Genomic DNA, 12,813 nt, shown 5'->3' with positions numbered 1-12,813 from the left:
CGAGTATTTATAAATTATCTTGTATAATCGGGAACCGTCCGACTTCAACCGTTTTTGCGTTTTTACAACACGAAAGTCTCTGGAAAACTCCTTTCTAACCCAATTGGAATATTCCGAGCATTTTCCATGTTTTGACTTTTTTGATCCGGAGTATGGTTTTACTCGTGCGGGTCCTGACGCAAAATTTTCGATACAATATTCGTTTCGGTAAATCAATAAAACCCATATTTTCGAGAAACGGGATCTTTTGATTAAACTATTATATTATCTTCTTGTAATTCGTGTAACCAAAGTGATGAGACCAAGACTGTATTTACAAAAAGCCTGATCTTGATAATTATCCCAAAACTGGTACCGAATTAGATTAGTTTTATTAATACTTAGCAATTAAGTATTCTATTTTTATATCCGATATGATCTAACGGGGTACCATATTCCGTAAATATAAATAGACCTTACCGTATTTTATTTGGTACAGATAATTATTTTCAAAAAGTAAAAATACATAATTTTCAGAGAAAAACCCTAGAAATTATAGTGTTCTTCGTAATCAAACCAAGATTTGAAGATGTTATTGAAATCGGATTTTGAAGTTCTAGTAACCAAAACGAACAACTTGGAGAGTACTATCAGATTCCATAACCTATTTCACCGCAGAATCAACAGGTTAATTTCTATATTTTTATTTATTTTTGAATTATTTTGGGTTTAATTATGATTTTTTGATTTTGATGTTGTTTGTGTGATTTGATGCTTGCATGTTGTAGATAATTCGATTCTGATCATTTTGATATGTCATAATAGTAATTTGGAGTTCAATAACATGTTCAAAAGTGGGTTTGATTTTCGAATTAAGAAATTAGGGTTGTTAACTCGTATGAATATTTTCAATTAAAATTGGGAGTTTTTGATCTAGGGGTTATTAGTAGTACGATTGGTTGATACCATCGTGTAGAGATTGAAAAGAGGAATCTATTGGTGGTGATTTGATATACAGACGGTACCGGAGTCGAGCTGGCCGGAGCAACGAAGAACTTCTCGTCCGACGAGTTTTCTTCGAGTTTTTCCGACCAACTCAGGGGTTATTTTATTAATTGGATTGTATGGTTAGATTCCTTGTGATTTGTAGAGTATTTCTGGAGCTTGTGGTGGCCTGACCGTACCGAAATTGTCTCATCCGGTGAAACAGGACATTTTCCGGTGACGGGGTGTAAAAATTGCAGTTTGGTACTTGTAGTTTTGAAAACGATGCAGTTAGGTCCTTGTAGTTTCTAGAATTTGCAAAAAAATAGGATTCCTGTTTTGAAAATGTATAAAAATTATATTTTCTATTTATTTTAATTTCAAAAATTCGTTTTTAATTATTAAAAATTCCAAAAATCATAATTTTAATTTTCGAAAATTATTTTTAATTCAAAATAAATATGAATTATTTAATTAATTAATTTTAGTTAATAAATAATTACTTAATTGATCAATTAATTTAAATATTAATTGATTAATTGATTTAATTAGTTATTAATTAATGTTAATTGATAATCTAATCATATTTAATTATTTCTTTTAATTTAAACATTCCGAAAAATAGTTTCGAGTTTTAAAATATTATTTTAAATTATGTTCAAGGCTCGATAATTATTATTAAATGATTTTAAAGTCAGATTCGGCTATTCGAACCCTGTTAATTATTTACAAATGATTCATCGACCCGTTTTAATTCCGAAAAATGTTCAAAAATTCGTATTAAATACCTGAAAAATTATTTTAACCTGAATCTTCTTTGAAAAATTATTTTTATCAAATATATTACATGCTATGTGCTATGTGTGATCTAATTGGTGGATAATATGCTTATGTGTACATTATTTGATGGTTTTTATCGCATCTTTCAATCCGTAAGTCAGATTTGGGTGAAACGAAGGGTAGATAAAAACTTATAACTAATAGAATAAAGTGAGAATGGGTATTGATAGATACTTGTGATGTCTAGCAGAGGAAGCGAGGCGTAGAAAGGGAAAACAGATAGTCGGTGAATAAGAGTCGGTGAACGAGAGCAAGTAAAGTGTTAGCGAAGTGAGATAAGGCAAGTGTTCAGAACCTTCTCAAGATATGTTTCAAGTAATTGAATAGTTCTGTTTTATATTGCAAGTGTTTTGAAGTTCTCCAACCTAAACCCTGATTATTCCTGTTGATCTTGAACTATAAGCTTTGTTCCTTGTAAACCATTGAACATTGAATCACCAAATACGAACCACATATATACGATACTACTTCACAAATATATATACACCATATGCAGATCACTAATTTGGATTTGTTTAACATACAAATCTTTATATCTTGTAATTATCAAACCCTTGTTCTTCTATTATTTGATTCTTTTATAGACCGGAAGCAAATCCTTGTAAACATCTTGTTATACCTTTATGGTGTTATGAATCACCTCATGCTTTAAGACGAATGTTGTTTATGATTTTGTTTATTGAATTACATTGTTTATTCTGTTATTGTTATAAAATTGGATTGTTTTATAAATGTGGACCAGATTCATGGTCAGACTAGATTTATGGTCGTATTAGGCCAATGTGTAACTTGGATCCAGTATATAGAGCAGAGCTGTGTGCCTTACTCGGGGTTAGCGCATGACTGATCAGCAGTCTAACCTTGGTTTTTAAAATAAAAGTGAATATCCAGATCTAATCATTGGTAACTAAGAAACTTAATTCCTTAAATCATTTCATTTGATCATTGTTTAATCTCAGTATTGTCACAGTGACTAGCTGAGCTAGTTAGCTCACTCTTACGAATTTGTTTATGTTCTTTTCCAGTTAAGAAGGAAACCATTGGTAGTGAGGATCCCCAGACAAGTGTGCGAGCTAGGATTCCAGGTTGAAACGAAATAAGCTAGCTGAAGACTTTTATTTTAGTTTGATTTTGAAAGTTGTAAGAATGTTTTATTTTCAGATGTAAGTTAAATTAGTTGGGTTTTGGTACGTTTGTAATATAAGTAAGGTTGTGGCTTGTGTGCATACTTTAACCTGTTGCGATCCGTGAATTATGGTAAGTAGGGTCATTATATATTATAATTATTTTTATAAGCAGGTTTATATATATATTGTGTGTGTGTGTGTTGTGAACCCCAAACTTCTGAATCGAGTCTGGAGGGCGTCACAGTTGGCCTCCCCGCGATCTTATCCTTTAACCCTTCCTTTTACATGTGTCACTCACCAGACACCATGTCATTCTTTTCCCTTTCCATGTCCTCCACGTGTCCCACTAGCCTGTAACAGTCACCTAGCTACTAGCCTGGAGGATACTTGGCTACTAGTAGGGGGATAAAAAGGAAAATGGAGAAAGGGAATGATAGACACATAATTAGCCCACCAAAAAATAAAAACCAATTCTTACGGACCAGAGCAAAAACCAGAATCAAAGCCATCAGTTTGGCGCCGCCGCCGGGAATCTGACGACGAATACTCTCCACCACACCACAACGACATCATTTTTCTTATCCCAAAATACCTGAAAAGATGAGTAACAAATCAGACAATGAATCTCACTCCTACGGAAATTCTTCTAGAATGATTGATGATTCACCTGCCTATAGCATGTTATTCAACCTGAGAGCCCAACAAAATTATATGCTATAACAGATGGATCATTTGACAGCCCAGATGGCTGCCAATCAACAAGGAGCCTACCATCCCCCATATTACCCTGAAGAAATATCAAAATCTCATACTATGAATTCCTCGTGTTCCCCTTCGCATGAACAGTCTTATCCAAGTTCACAAAATGAACACTCACAAGGTTCTTATCCTAGCTACAATACTCTTCGTTATGGAGAGCGTCCTTCTCTTAGGGCCCATAAATCTTAATCCTCAAAATCATCCGGTAATGGTACTTCACATAGAGATGAAGGGTCCCAATATAGATTGTCTACGCCTGCCCAAAGGGTAAGAAGATCCCCATATCAGCCTAGAAGGGCTCATCGGGCCACGACCCCCGTGGACAGATAAGAAGATATGATGACTCGCCTAGCTAGGCTGGAAGGATTATATCCTGGAGCTGCTGTTAATATGACCGCAGGGGGATCACCCTTTACTGAAGCCCTGGAGGCCACTCCTATTAATCTTGGAGTGAAAATTACCGGCCTGGAATCATTTAACGGTACTTCTGACCCAATGATCATTTGCACTATTATGAGAATCTTATGATTTATCATGGGTACAATGACATCACTAAATGTCAATTACTCATATCTACATTCAAAGCATATGCCAGAACTTGGTTTTCTAGACTGCCCCCTGGGTCTATAAGTTCTTGGAAGGAATTTAAAATATTATTTTTGTTAAAATTTCACGTTTAGACCCCTAATGTTGTTCATACTATCTCTCTGGAAAATATCAAACAAAAGCAGGGTGAAACTCTACGAGACTTTATTGAAAATGTTAAAACTACAACCTCAAAATTTAAAGAATTAAAACAGACTAGCGTTGTCGATTCCTTCATTTGCAACATGAATTACCAAGAGTTTCGAGATTTATGTAAAGAATTGTGTAATCGAAAGCCCACAGATCTTTTCGAGGCTTACGGCTTAACTCTTGCCTACATAGCTACTGATGACAGAGTCCGTGCTTATTACCCTTCTGCTCGAGAAGAATCTTCCTCGTCTGAACGAAGGGCAATGCAAGTAGACGGGATGGAGGATTTATGAGGTAAGAGATAGAGAAATTTGCCTACAGATCAAAAGGGCTCATCCAAGGCAGATTCGAGAAGAACCCAATTTTACCCTTTTGACCCAAACCCTATTTTATGTGCTCCAACATATAAGAACGAAAAGAGTTCTTTCAGCCGTCCAATCCCATGAAAACCCCCATAAAAAAGAGAGATATAACACGCTTTTATGATTATCATGCTGGGATATGACACAACACCGATGAATGCACTTCTCTTAAATATTTCCTGGAAAGGTTTGTAAAGAGAGAACTACTGAACAATTATCTCCCCCTTTGGGACTGATAAAATCCCCAACATCCGGAGGGGCCTGTGAGAAATGCTTCACCTCGACATGTGATCGATACGATATTGGGGGGAACATGCCTCACCACGAAGTCATGCAACCGGATGGCCCCCTTCAGGCTTTCCGCCTCACTAGTACTTCCATTTCTTTCTCTTATGTCGATTATCCTACTGGATATGTTTGCCAAAATGACCCTTTCACGGTGACTCTCGATATGTCTAACGGATCCTCTGTGGATATTATCTCCAAAAATGCATTACGGAGGATGATTTTGAGCAGTCCCATTGAGGAAATGAAGTTCGAAGATGTACAAGGGCCTGTCTACGGAATTGGAAACCATATTGTTCTTGTTCAAGTTACCATTGATATTTCCACCACTTTCAGAACTTCTCCGCAAGAAGTAACTATAATGGTCAAGTATTACATCATCGACATTGCCTCTCCATACAATGCCATCATTGCTCAGCCTACTTTATTTTTCTTGGGGGAAATCATATCCTCCCCCGTATGAAAGTGAAATTGTAATATCCGGTAAAATTTTGTACATATTTTATGATATATAAAATAAATATTATTATGTTTAATTAAATTAAAATGTTTATTGCAATGATTTAATGTGTGTTAGATATTAAGTGTAGTCCTGTAAGGATAGATATATTTTTCGGATATTTATTACGTATTTAAAATGCAATTGTATGAACCGATGCACAATCTGGACGCGTGCCAGATTACGTTTCTTCCCTTTTACGTGTAAGAACTCATTTTATGTGCATGCACATATATTATATTTGTTTTCGGGGTTTATTTTAAATTTAAATAGTATTTTGGTTTAGTAAAAATTATTAGACCGGGATCCGACCGGGAGGTAAAAGCACACAAAATTTATATTTATATTTTTATAAAATCAAAGACTTTTCAAATAGTTTGTGTTTTCGTATTTTTAAAATGTACGTAATTTTTGGCAAATTTTGATATAAATATTGTACTTATCTATAAATTTGTTAGATATATTTGAGACGTCATGTCTAATATATTTCATGTTTAGTTTTCAGATCTTAACAAACAGGAAATATCAGTACTTACTGGAATCTGTACTTACTCGAAGTCGGAACATAATATGGACTTAAGGTCATGTCAGAACTTAAGTGCGGGTGGACTTACAGTTAAGGAATGAAGCTGATTTAAAGTAGAAGATCAAGACTAAAATAAAAGAAGATATGCATGGAAAGAATTAGAAGACTGGAAGACTTGTATAAGATATCTGATTGATATATTTTAGGAGACATAATTATATTCCATATCAATTAGAAGTTATCTTGTAACTGTGTAGTATATAAACACAGACATAGGTTTATACTATGTGTGTTATCGTTATCGAGAAGATTATACATTGTAACCTAGCAGCTCTTAGTGATATTTGTTCATCACTGAGAGAGAACAGTTCCATTGTAACAGAGTTTATTATATTGAATATATCTGTTTACTGTTACTTATGTTCAAGATCGATTTGATTGTAATAACAATGTATTCAACCCCTTTCTACAGTGTTGTGTGACCTAACAATTGGTATCAGAGCTTATCTGTTAACACACATACAGTAAAAATCCAAACAATCATGTCTGAAGAAGCACAAACTCCAACCAAGCCCACCAAAACTGAAGAAACTAAAAACACTCAAATCCACAGTCGATATGAGACTATTAGGGTTCCCATACTGAGACCTTCTGAGTATCCCATATGGAAAGTGAAGATGGCTATATTTCTGGAAGCTACAGATCCAGAATACCTTGATAGAATTAATGAAGGACCATATAAGCCTACCAAGCTCTCTGTTGCAGTTGCAGATCAACCAGCAAAGTCCATACCAAAGGAGAAAGGTGATTATACAGCTAAAGACATCTCATCTATTGCCAAGGATGCAAGGGTAAGGCATTTGCTGTATAGTGCCATTGATAATGTCATGTCAAATAGGGTAATTAATTGCAAGACTGCAAAGGAGATATGGGATGCTTTGGAGACAAGATGCCAGGGAACTGATGCAATCAAAAAGAACAGGAGGACTATACTCACTCAAGAGTATGAGCACTTTGACTCAAAAGGTGGCGAGTCATTAACTGAATTATATGACAGGTTTATCAAACTATTGAATGATCTGTCACCGGTGGACAAGGAATATGATCTTGAAGATTCAAATCTGAAATTCCTTTTAGCTCTTCATGAAAATTGGGATTTGAAGTCTACCACCATAAGAGACAACTATGCTCTTGATGAAACTACTTAACGATGAAATTTATGGTATGCTCAAGACTTATGAACTTGAGATGGATCAAAGGAGCAAGAGACATGGGAGAAAGTCAAGGATAGTTGCTCTTAAGGCTGAGGAGGAATCTCCTAAAGTTGTTGTCTCAAAGAAGGGAAAAGAAAAGGCTCTCATCATAAAGTCTGATTCAGAGTCATCATATTCCGATGATGATGATTCAGAAACTGAAAGCTTACCTGAAATGAATGTTGATGCAGAGATGATGAAATTGTGTGCTCTTATGGTGAAGGGTGTCACAAAGATAGCCTACAGGAAATTCAGAAAGGGGAAAAAGTTTTCCAGGAAAGGTGTAAGTGCTGATAAGAAAGGGTTCAGAAAGTCTGAAGGCAAAGGTGCAAAGTCTGACAGAGGAGATAACTCATATGTCAAATGCTACAATTGTGGTGAAAGAGGCCATATATCTCTTGACTGCAAGAAAGGAAAGAGTGACAAAGGCAAGGCTCTTGTCACAAAGAAGAAAAGCTGGACAGGCTCTTCAGATTCTGAAGATGAGGTGAATTATGCCTTGATGGCAAATGCTGATGGCAGCCCTGAAACTGCTGAATTGAAGGTACCTCAAACAACTTATGCTTTTTCATACTGATGATATTACTGAGTTAAGATTATATCTTAAAACCATGTTTATTAGTTACAAAGATCAAGCTTTAACATGTGAAAGATTAACTTCTGAAAATCTTGCTTATAAGAAAAGGAATGATTATTTAGAAAAAGAGTCAGTCATGTTCCATCAAACTCAGAAAGATAGAGATGATATTTTTTATGTTAGAGATGAAGTGCTAAAATTGAATGAATCTCTAAAAAACTGAGTTAGAAAAAGAAAGAGAGATTATCAGGACTTGGACTAACTCTGACAGAACAACTCAGAATTTGTTAAGTAGTGGAAACTGAAAAGAGGGCTTAGGTTATGGAGATGATAAAAGTGAAAAAGGAACTGAACAAATTGAGCCAATTGTTGTTAAACAGAATGCTAAGCCAAAGGTGAATCCTGTTAAGTTTGTAGCTAAAACTGTAAAGTCTGATTCTGAAAAGATAAAAGAGTCTGTAGCAGAAGTTAAGGAAAAGTCAACTTCTGACAAATTAGAATAGGATAAACCAGCTGAAGTTAACATAGGCTTAATGACAAAGAAACAGCTTAAGTATAAGTTGAAAGAAATTAGGAATGTCAACAAGGTAAAGGCAACTAGAAAAAATAGGAATGGAAAGGAAGGTGTGAACAAAAGCAATAATTATATGCCTGTTCCTAATGCTCCTAGAAAGAAATGTTATAACTGGAGAAACTCTAACCATCTTGCTTCTTTTTACAGGAAGAATAAGAATATAAACTCTTTACCTCCTAGATCAGGAGTTAAGAGTCAGTCTGTTAGGTTTAAACCACAAAATCCTTGTTTTCATTGTGGTAGTTTATGGCATTCCATTTATACTTGTAAGAAATATCATAGTTTGTACTATGATTATTATCAAATAAAACCTTCTTTGAAGAAAGTTACTTTAATTCCTTCTAGTATAAAGTCTGATATAAGTTCTGATAAACAGCATGTTAGCATAAACTCTGAAACTGAATCTGCTGCAAATACTAACAAACTTAAAAAGGCCAAAGGATCCAAGTAAGTACGAGTCCTTAAAACTAACCATTAGTGGTCTTTGTGATTGCAGGGTAACAGGAAAGATATCCTAGTGCTGGACAATGGATGTTCAGGACATATGATTGGAAATAAAGCCCTGCTATCAGACTTTATGGAGAAAGCCGGCCCAGGAGTTTCTTATGGAGATGGCAACATGGGAAAAACTCTGGAATATGGAAATATCAATCTTGGGAATGTCATCATTGAAACAGTAGCTCCTGTCTCAGGACTTAACCACAATCTGCTAAGTGTGAGTCAAATCTGTGACAGAGGTTATCATGTGGATTTCTTTGAAGAACACTGTGAAGTTGTAAGCAATTCAACATGAAAAGTGGTTCTGAAAGGTTACAGGCATGGTAATATTTATAAAGTCAGACTTTCAACAAGTACTGATGGTTCTGCAATTTGTCTGATGAGTAGAGCATCAATTGAAGAAAGCTGGAATTGGCATAAAAGACTCTCTCATTTAAATTTCAACAACATAAATAAGCTTGTAAAGAAAGATCTTGTGAGAGGATTTCCAAAATCAGTATTTGCTCCTGATGGCCTTTGTGATTCATGTCAAAATGCAAAACAAAGAAAATCTTCTTTCAAGAGCAAAACTGAATCCTCAATTCTTGAGCCTTATCACCTACTGCATGTTGAACTATTTGGTCCAGTCAATGTCATGTCTATTGCAAAGAAGAAATATGCTATGGTTATAGTGGATGAGTTCACAAGGTACACTTGGGTGTATTTCCTGCACAAGAAGAATGAAACTGCATCTACTCTAACTGATCATGTCAGACAGCTGGATAAGTTGGTCAAAGATTCTGTTAAAATTATAAGAAGTGATAATGGCACTGAGTTCAAGAATTCAATCATGGAAGAATTCTGCAAAGAACAAGGAATCAAACAGGAATTTTCTTCACCTGGAACTCCACAGCAAAATGGAGTTGTAGAAAGAAAGAACAACTCTTATTGAAGCTGCACAAACTATGCTTGATGAAGCAAAGCTACCTACCTACTTTTGGGCTGAAGCTGTGTAGACTGCTTGTTTTACACAAAATGCTACACTCATAAAAAAACAAGGAAAAACACCATATGAGATGGTGAAGAAAAAGAAGCCAAATCTGAAATACTTTCATGTATTTGGATGTAAGTGTTTTGTTCTTAAGACTCATCCTGAACAGCTGTTAAAATTTGATCTAAAATTTGATGAAGGAATTTTTGTTGGATATCCACTTTCCATAAAAGCCTTCAGGGTCTACAATTTAAGAACAAGGGTTGTTATGGAATCTATCAATGTATCTTTTGATGATAAGAAGATTACTGGATTTGAAGATTTCAATGATCACGATCAGCTGAGATTTGAAAATGAAGACTTAAATTCTGATTTTGTAAATTCTGATGACTTAAACTCTGATCCTGTAAGTTTTGACGGGTTAAGTTCTGATGTCATTGAAACTGTGGTAACAACTCCAAAGGAAACTACACCTGTCGAGGGGGAGCAAGTTGAAGATCCTACCACAACTCAAGACTCTCAAGAAGCATCAGAATCCGTCACTGGCTCTTCATATTCTGATTTATCAGGTTCTGATGAGCCAAATTCTGATAATTCTGGAATCTCTGATTCTTCAAATCCTGAAGGATCCAACTCAAATTCTGAAGTCTCAAAGAGTATAACTACAGGGGGAGCATCAGAAAATGCTGATGGAGATAGCATGGATCATGGATCCAGTTCTAGAAATCAACTTCCATCTACAAGGAAGTGGACCAAATAACATATACTTGACTTAATTATTGGAGATCCTGAAGCAGGTGTCAGAATTAGAACTGCAACATCAAATGAATGTCTCTATCATTCTTACCTATCTCAGACTGAAGCAAAGAAAGTGGAAGAAGCTCTTCAAGATGTTGATTGGGTGCAAGCAATGCAGGAAGAGTTAAATGAATTTGAAAGAAACGAAGTCTGGACCCTAGTGCCAAGACCAAAGAACAAATCAGTTGTTGGCATAAAATGGGTGTTCAGAAACAAAACTGACAGTGATGACATAATTACAAGGAACAAAGCTAGGCTGGTTGCTAAGGGTTACTCTCAACAGGAGGGTATTGATTATGATGAAACATTTGCACCAGTTGCTAGATTGGAAGCCATAAAAATCTTTTTGGCTTATGGTTCTCACAAAAAGTTTAAAGTCTTTCAAATGGATTTAAAAAGTGCTTTTCTCAATGGAGAATTGGAAGAAGAGGTGTATGTTGAACAACCTCCAGGCTTTGTAGATTCAAAATTTCCAAATCATGTCTACATGCTTGACAAAGCACTTTATGGCCTTAAGCTAGCTCTAAGAGCATGGTATGAGACTTTAGCTCAATTCCTTCTGGAAAGTGGATTTCACAGAGGTACAATTGATAAAATACTGTTCTACCTCAACCATGGAAAGGACTTATTTTTGGTACATATATATGTTGATGATATCATATTTGGTTCTACAAATGCCAAACTCTGTGAAAGGTTTGCAAAGCTAATGCAGTCAAGATATCAAATGAGTATTATGGGAGAACTTAGTTATTTTCTGGGCCTTCAAGCAAAATGAAGAAGGTACTTTTATCTGTCAATCTAAGTACACCAGAAATTTACTCAAGAAATTTGGAATGCAAGACAGTTCAACAACATCCACCCCCATGGCCACTGCAACCAAGTTAGATAAAGATACTAGTTCATCAGTAGATATTACTAACTATAGAGGTATGATTGGCTCTTTACTCTATTTAACTGCAAGTAGACCTGATATCATGTATGCTACCTGTCTTTGTGCAAGATTTCATGTTAATCCACGAGAACTTCATCTAATAGCTGTGAAAAGAATTTTCAAGTACCTAAAGGGTACAGCTGATCTAGGATTGTGGTATCCTAGAGAATCAGATTTTAAGCTAATAGGTTACTCAGATGCAGATTTTGCAGGATGCAAAATAGACAGGAAAAGCACTAGTGGAAGCTGTCATTTTTTTGGAGGCAGATTAGTTTCTTGGTTTATCAAGAAACAGAAATCAATTTCCACATCAACTGCAGAAGCAGAATATATTGCTGCAGGAAGCTGTTGTGCACAGATTCTTTGGATGAAGAATCAGTTACTGGATTATGGGTTAGAATTTTCTAAAATCCCTATTTACTGTGATAATCAAAGTGCTATTGCTATGACAGGTAATCCAGTTCAACACTCAATGACAAAGCACATCAAAATTAGGTACCATTTCATAAGGGAACATGTGATGGAAGGTACAGTGGAATTGTATTTTGTTCCAACAGATCAACAACTAGCAGATATCTTCATAAATGTGAAGTTACTTTCACAAGACTCGTAAATGAACTTGGAATGGTTTCAGGTTCTTTCTCTAAATCTGCTTAGTTTTTGTTCACATGCATCAGACTTTATGATCAGTGTTTACAGATTCTCTTATCTTTATATAATTTGTTCTTAAATTGAAATACATTAAATACTGATTGTTATCTGATGTGGATCTTAATACTCTGATAGTGATTTGAATGTTCTGTGACTATTCAATCCAATGAGGATACATGTGTTAGATGCTGACCAAAGTAGTCTTTAACATACTAGAAATCCCATATTTGAATTAGTTGTTTATGTGGAAACTCATTAACACAAGCAAATTCTGATTTTGAGCTTAGTCAAATTTACTTTGTGTATCTTATTACTAAGTAACAAACTAGATTCTTGCTTCTTATCTGTCAAATACTGACGTCAGTAAACCTTAAGGATGAACCACATACTTGATAAGCCTCACTTATCAAAAGAAAAGCAAAGAAAAGAAAAATTAAAGTCAGATACTCCTTTGAGATCTAGAGA

The sequence above is a fragment of the Apium graveolens genome, chromosome 6 (genome assembly GCF_009905375.1).
Source record: "Apium graveolens cultivar Ventura chromosome 6, ASM990537v1, whole genome shotgun sequence".
Taxonomy (NCBI): Eukaryota; Viridiplantae; Streptophyta; class Magnoliopsida; order Apiales; family Apiaceae; genus Apium; species Apium graveolens.
Note: the sequence above shows the minus strand (reverse complement) of the source record.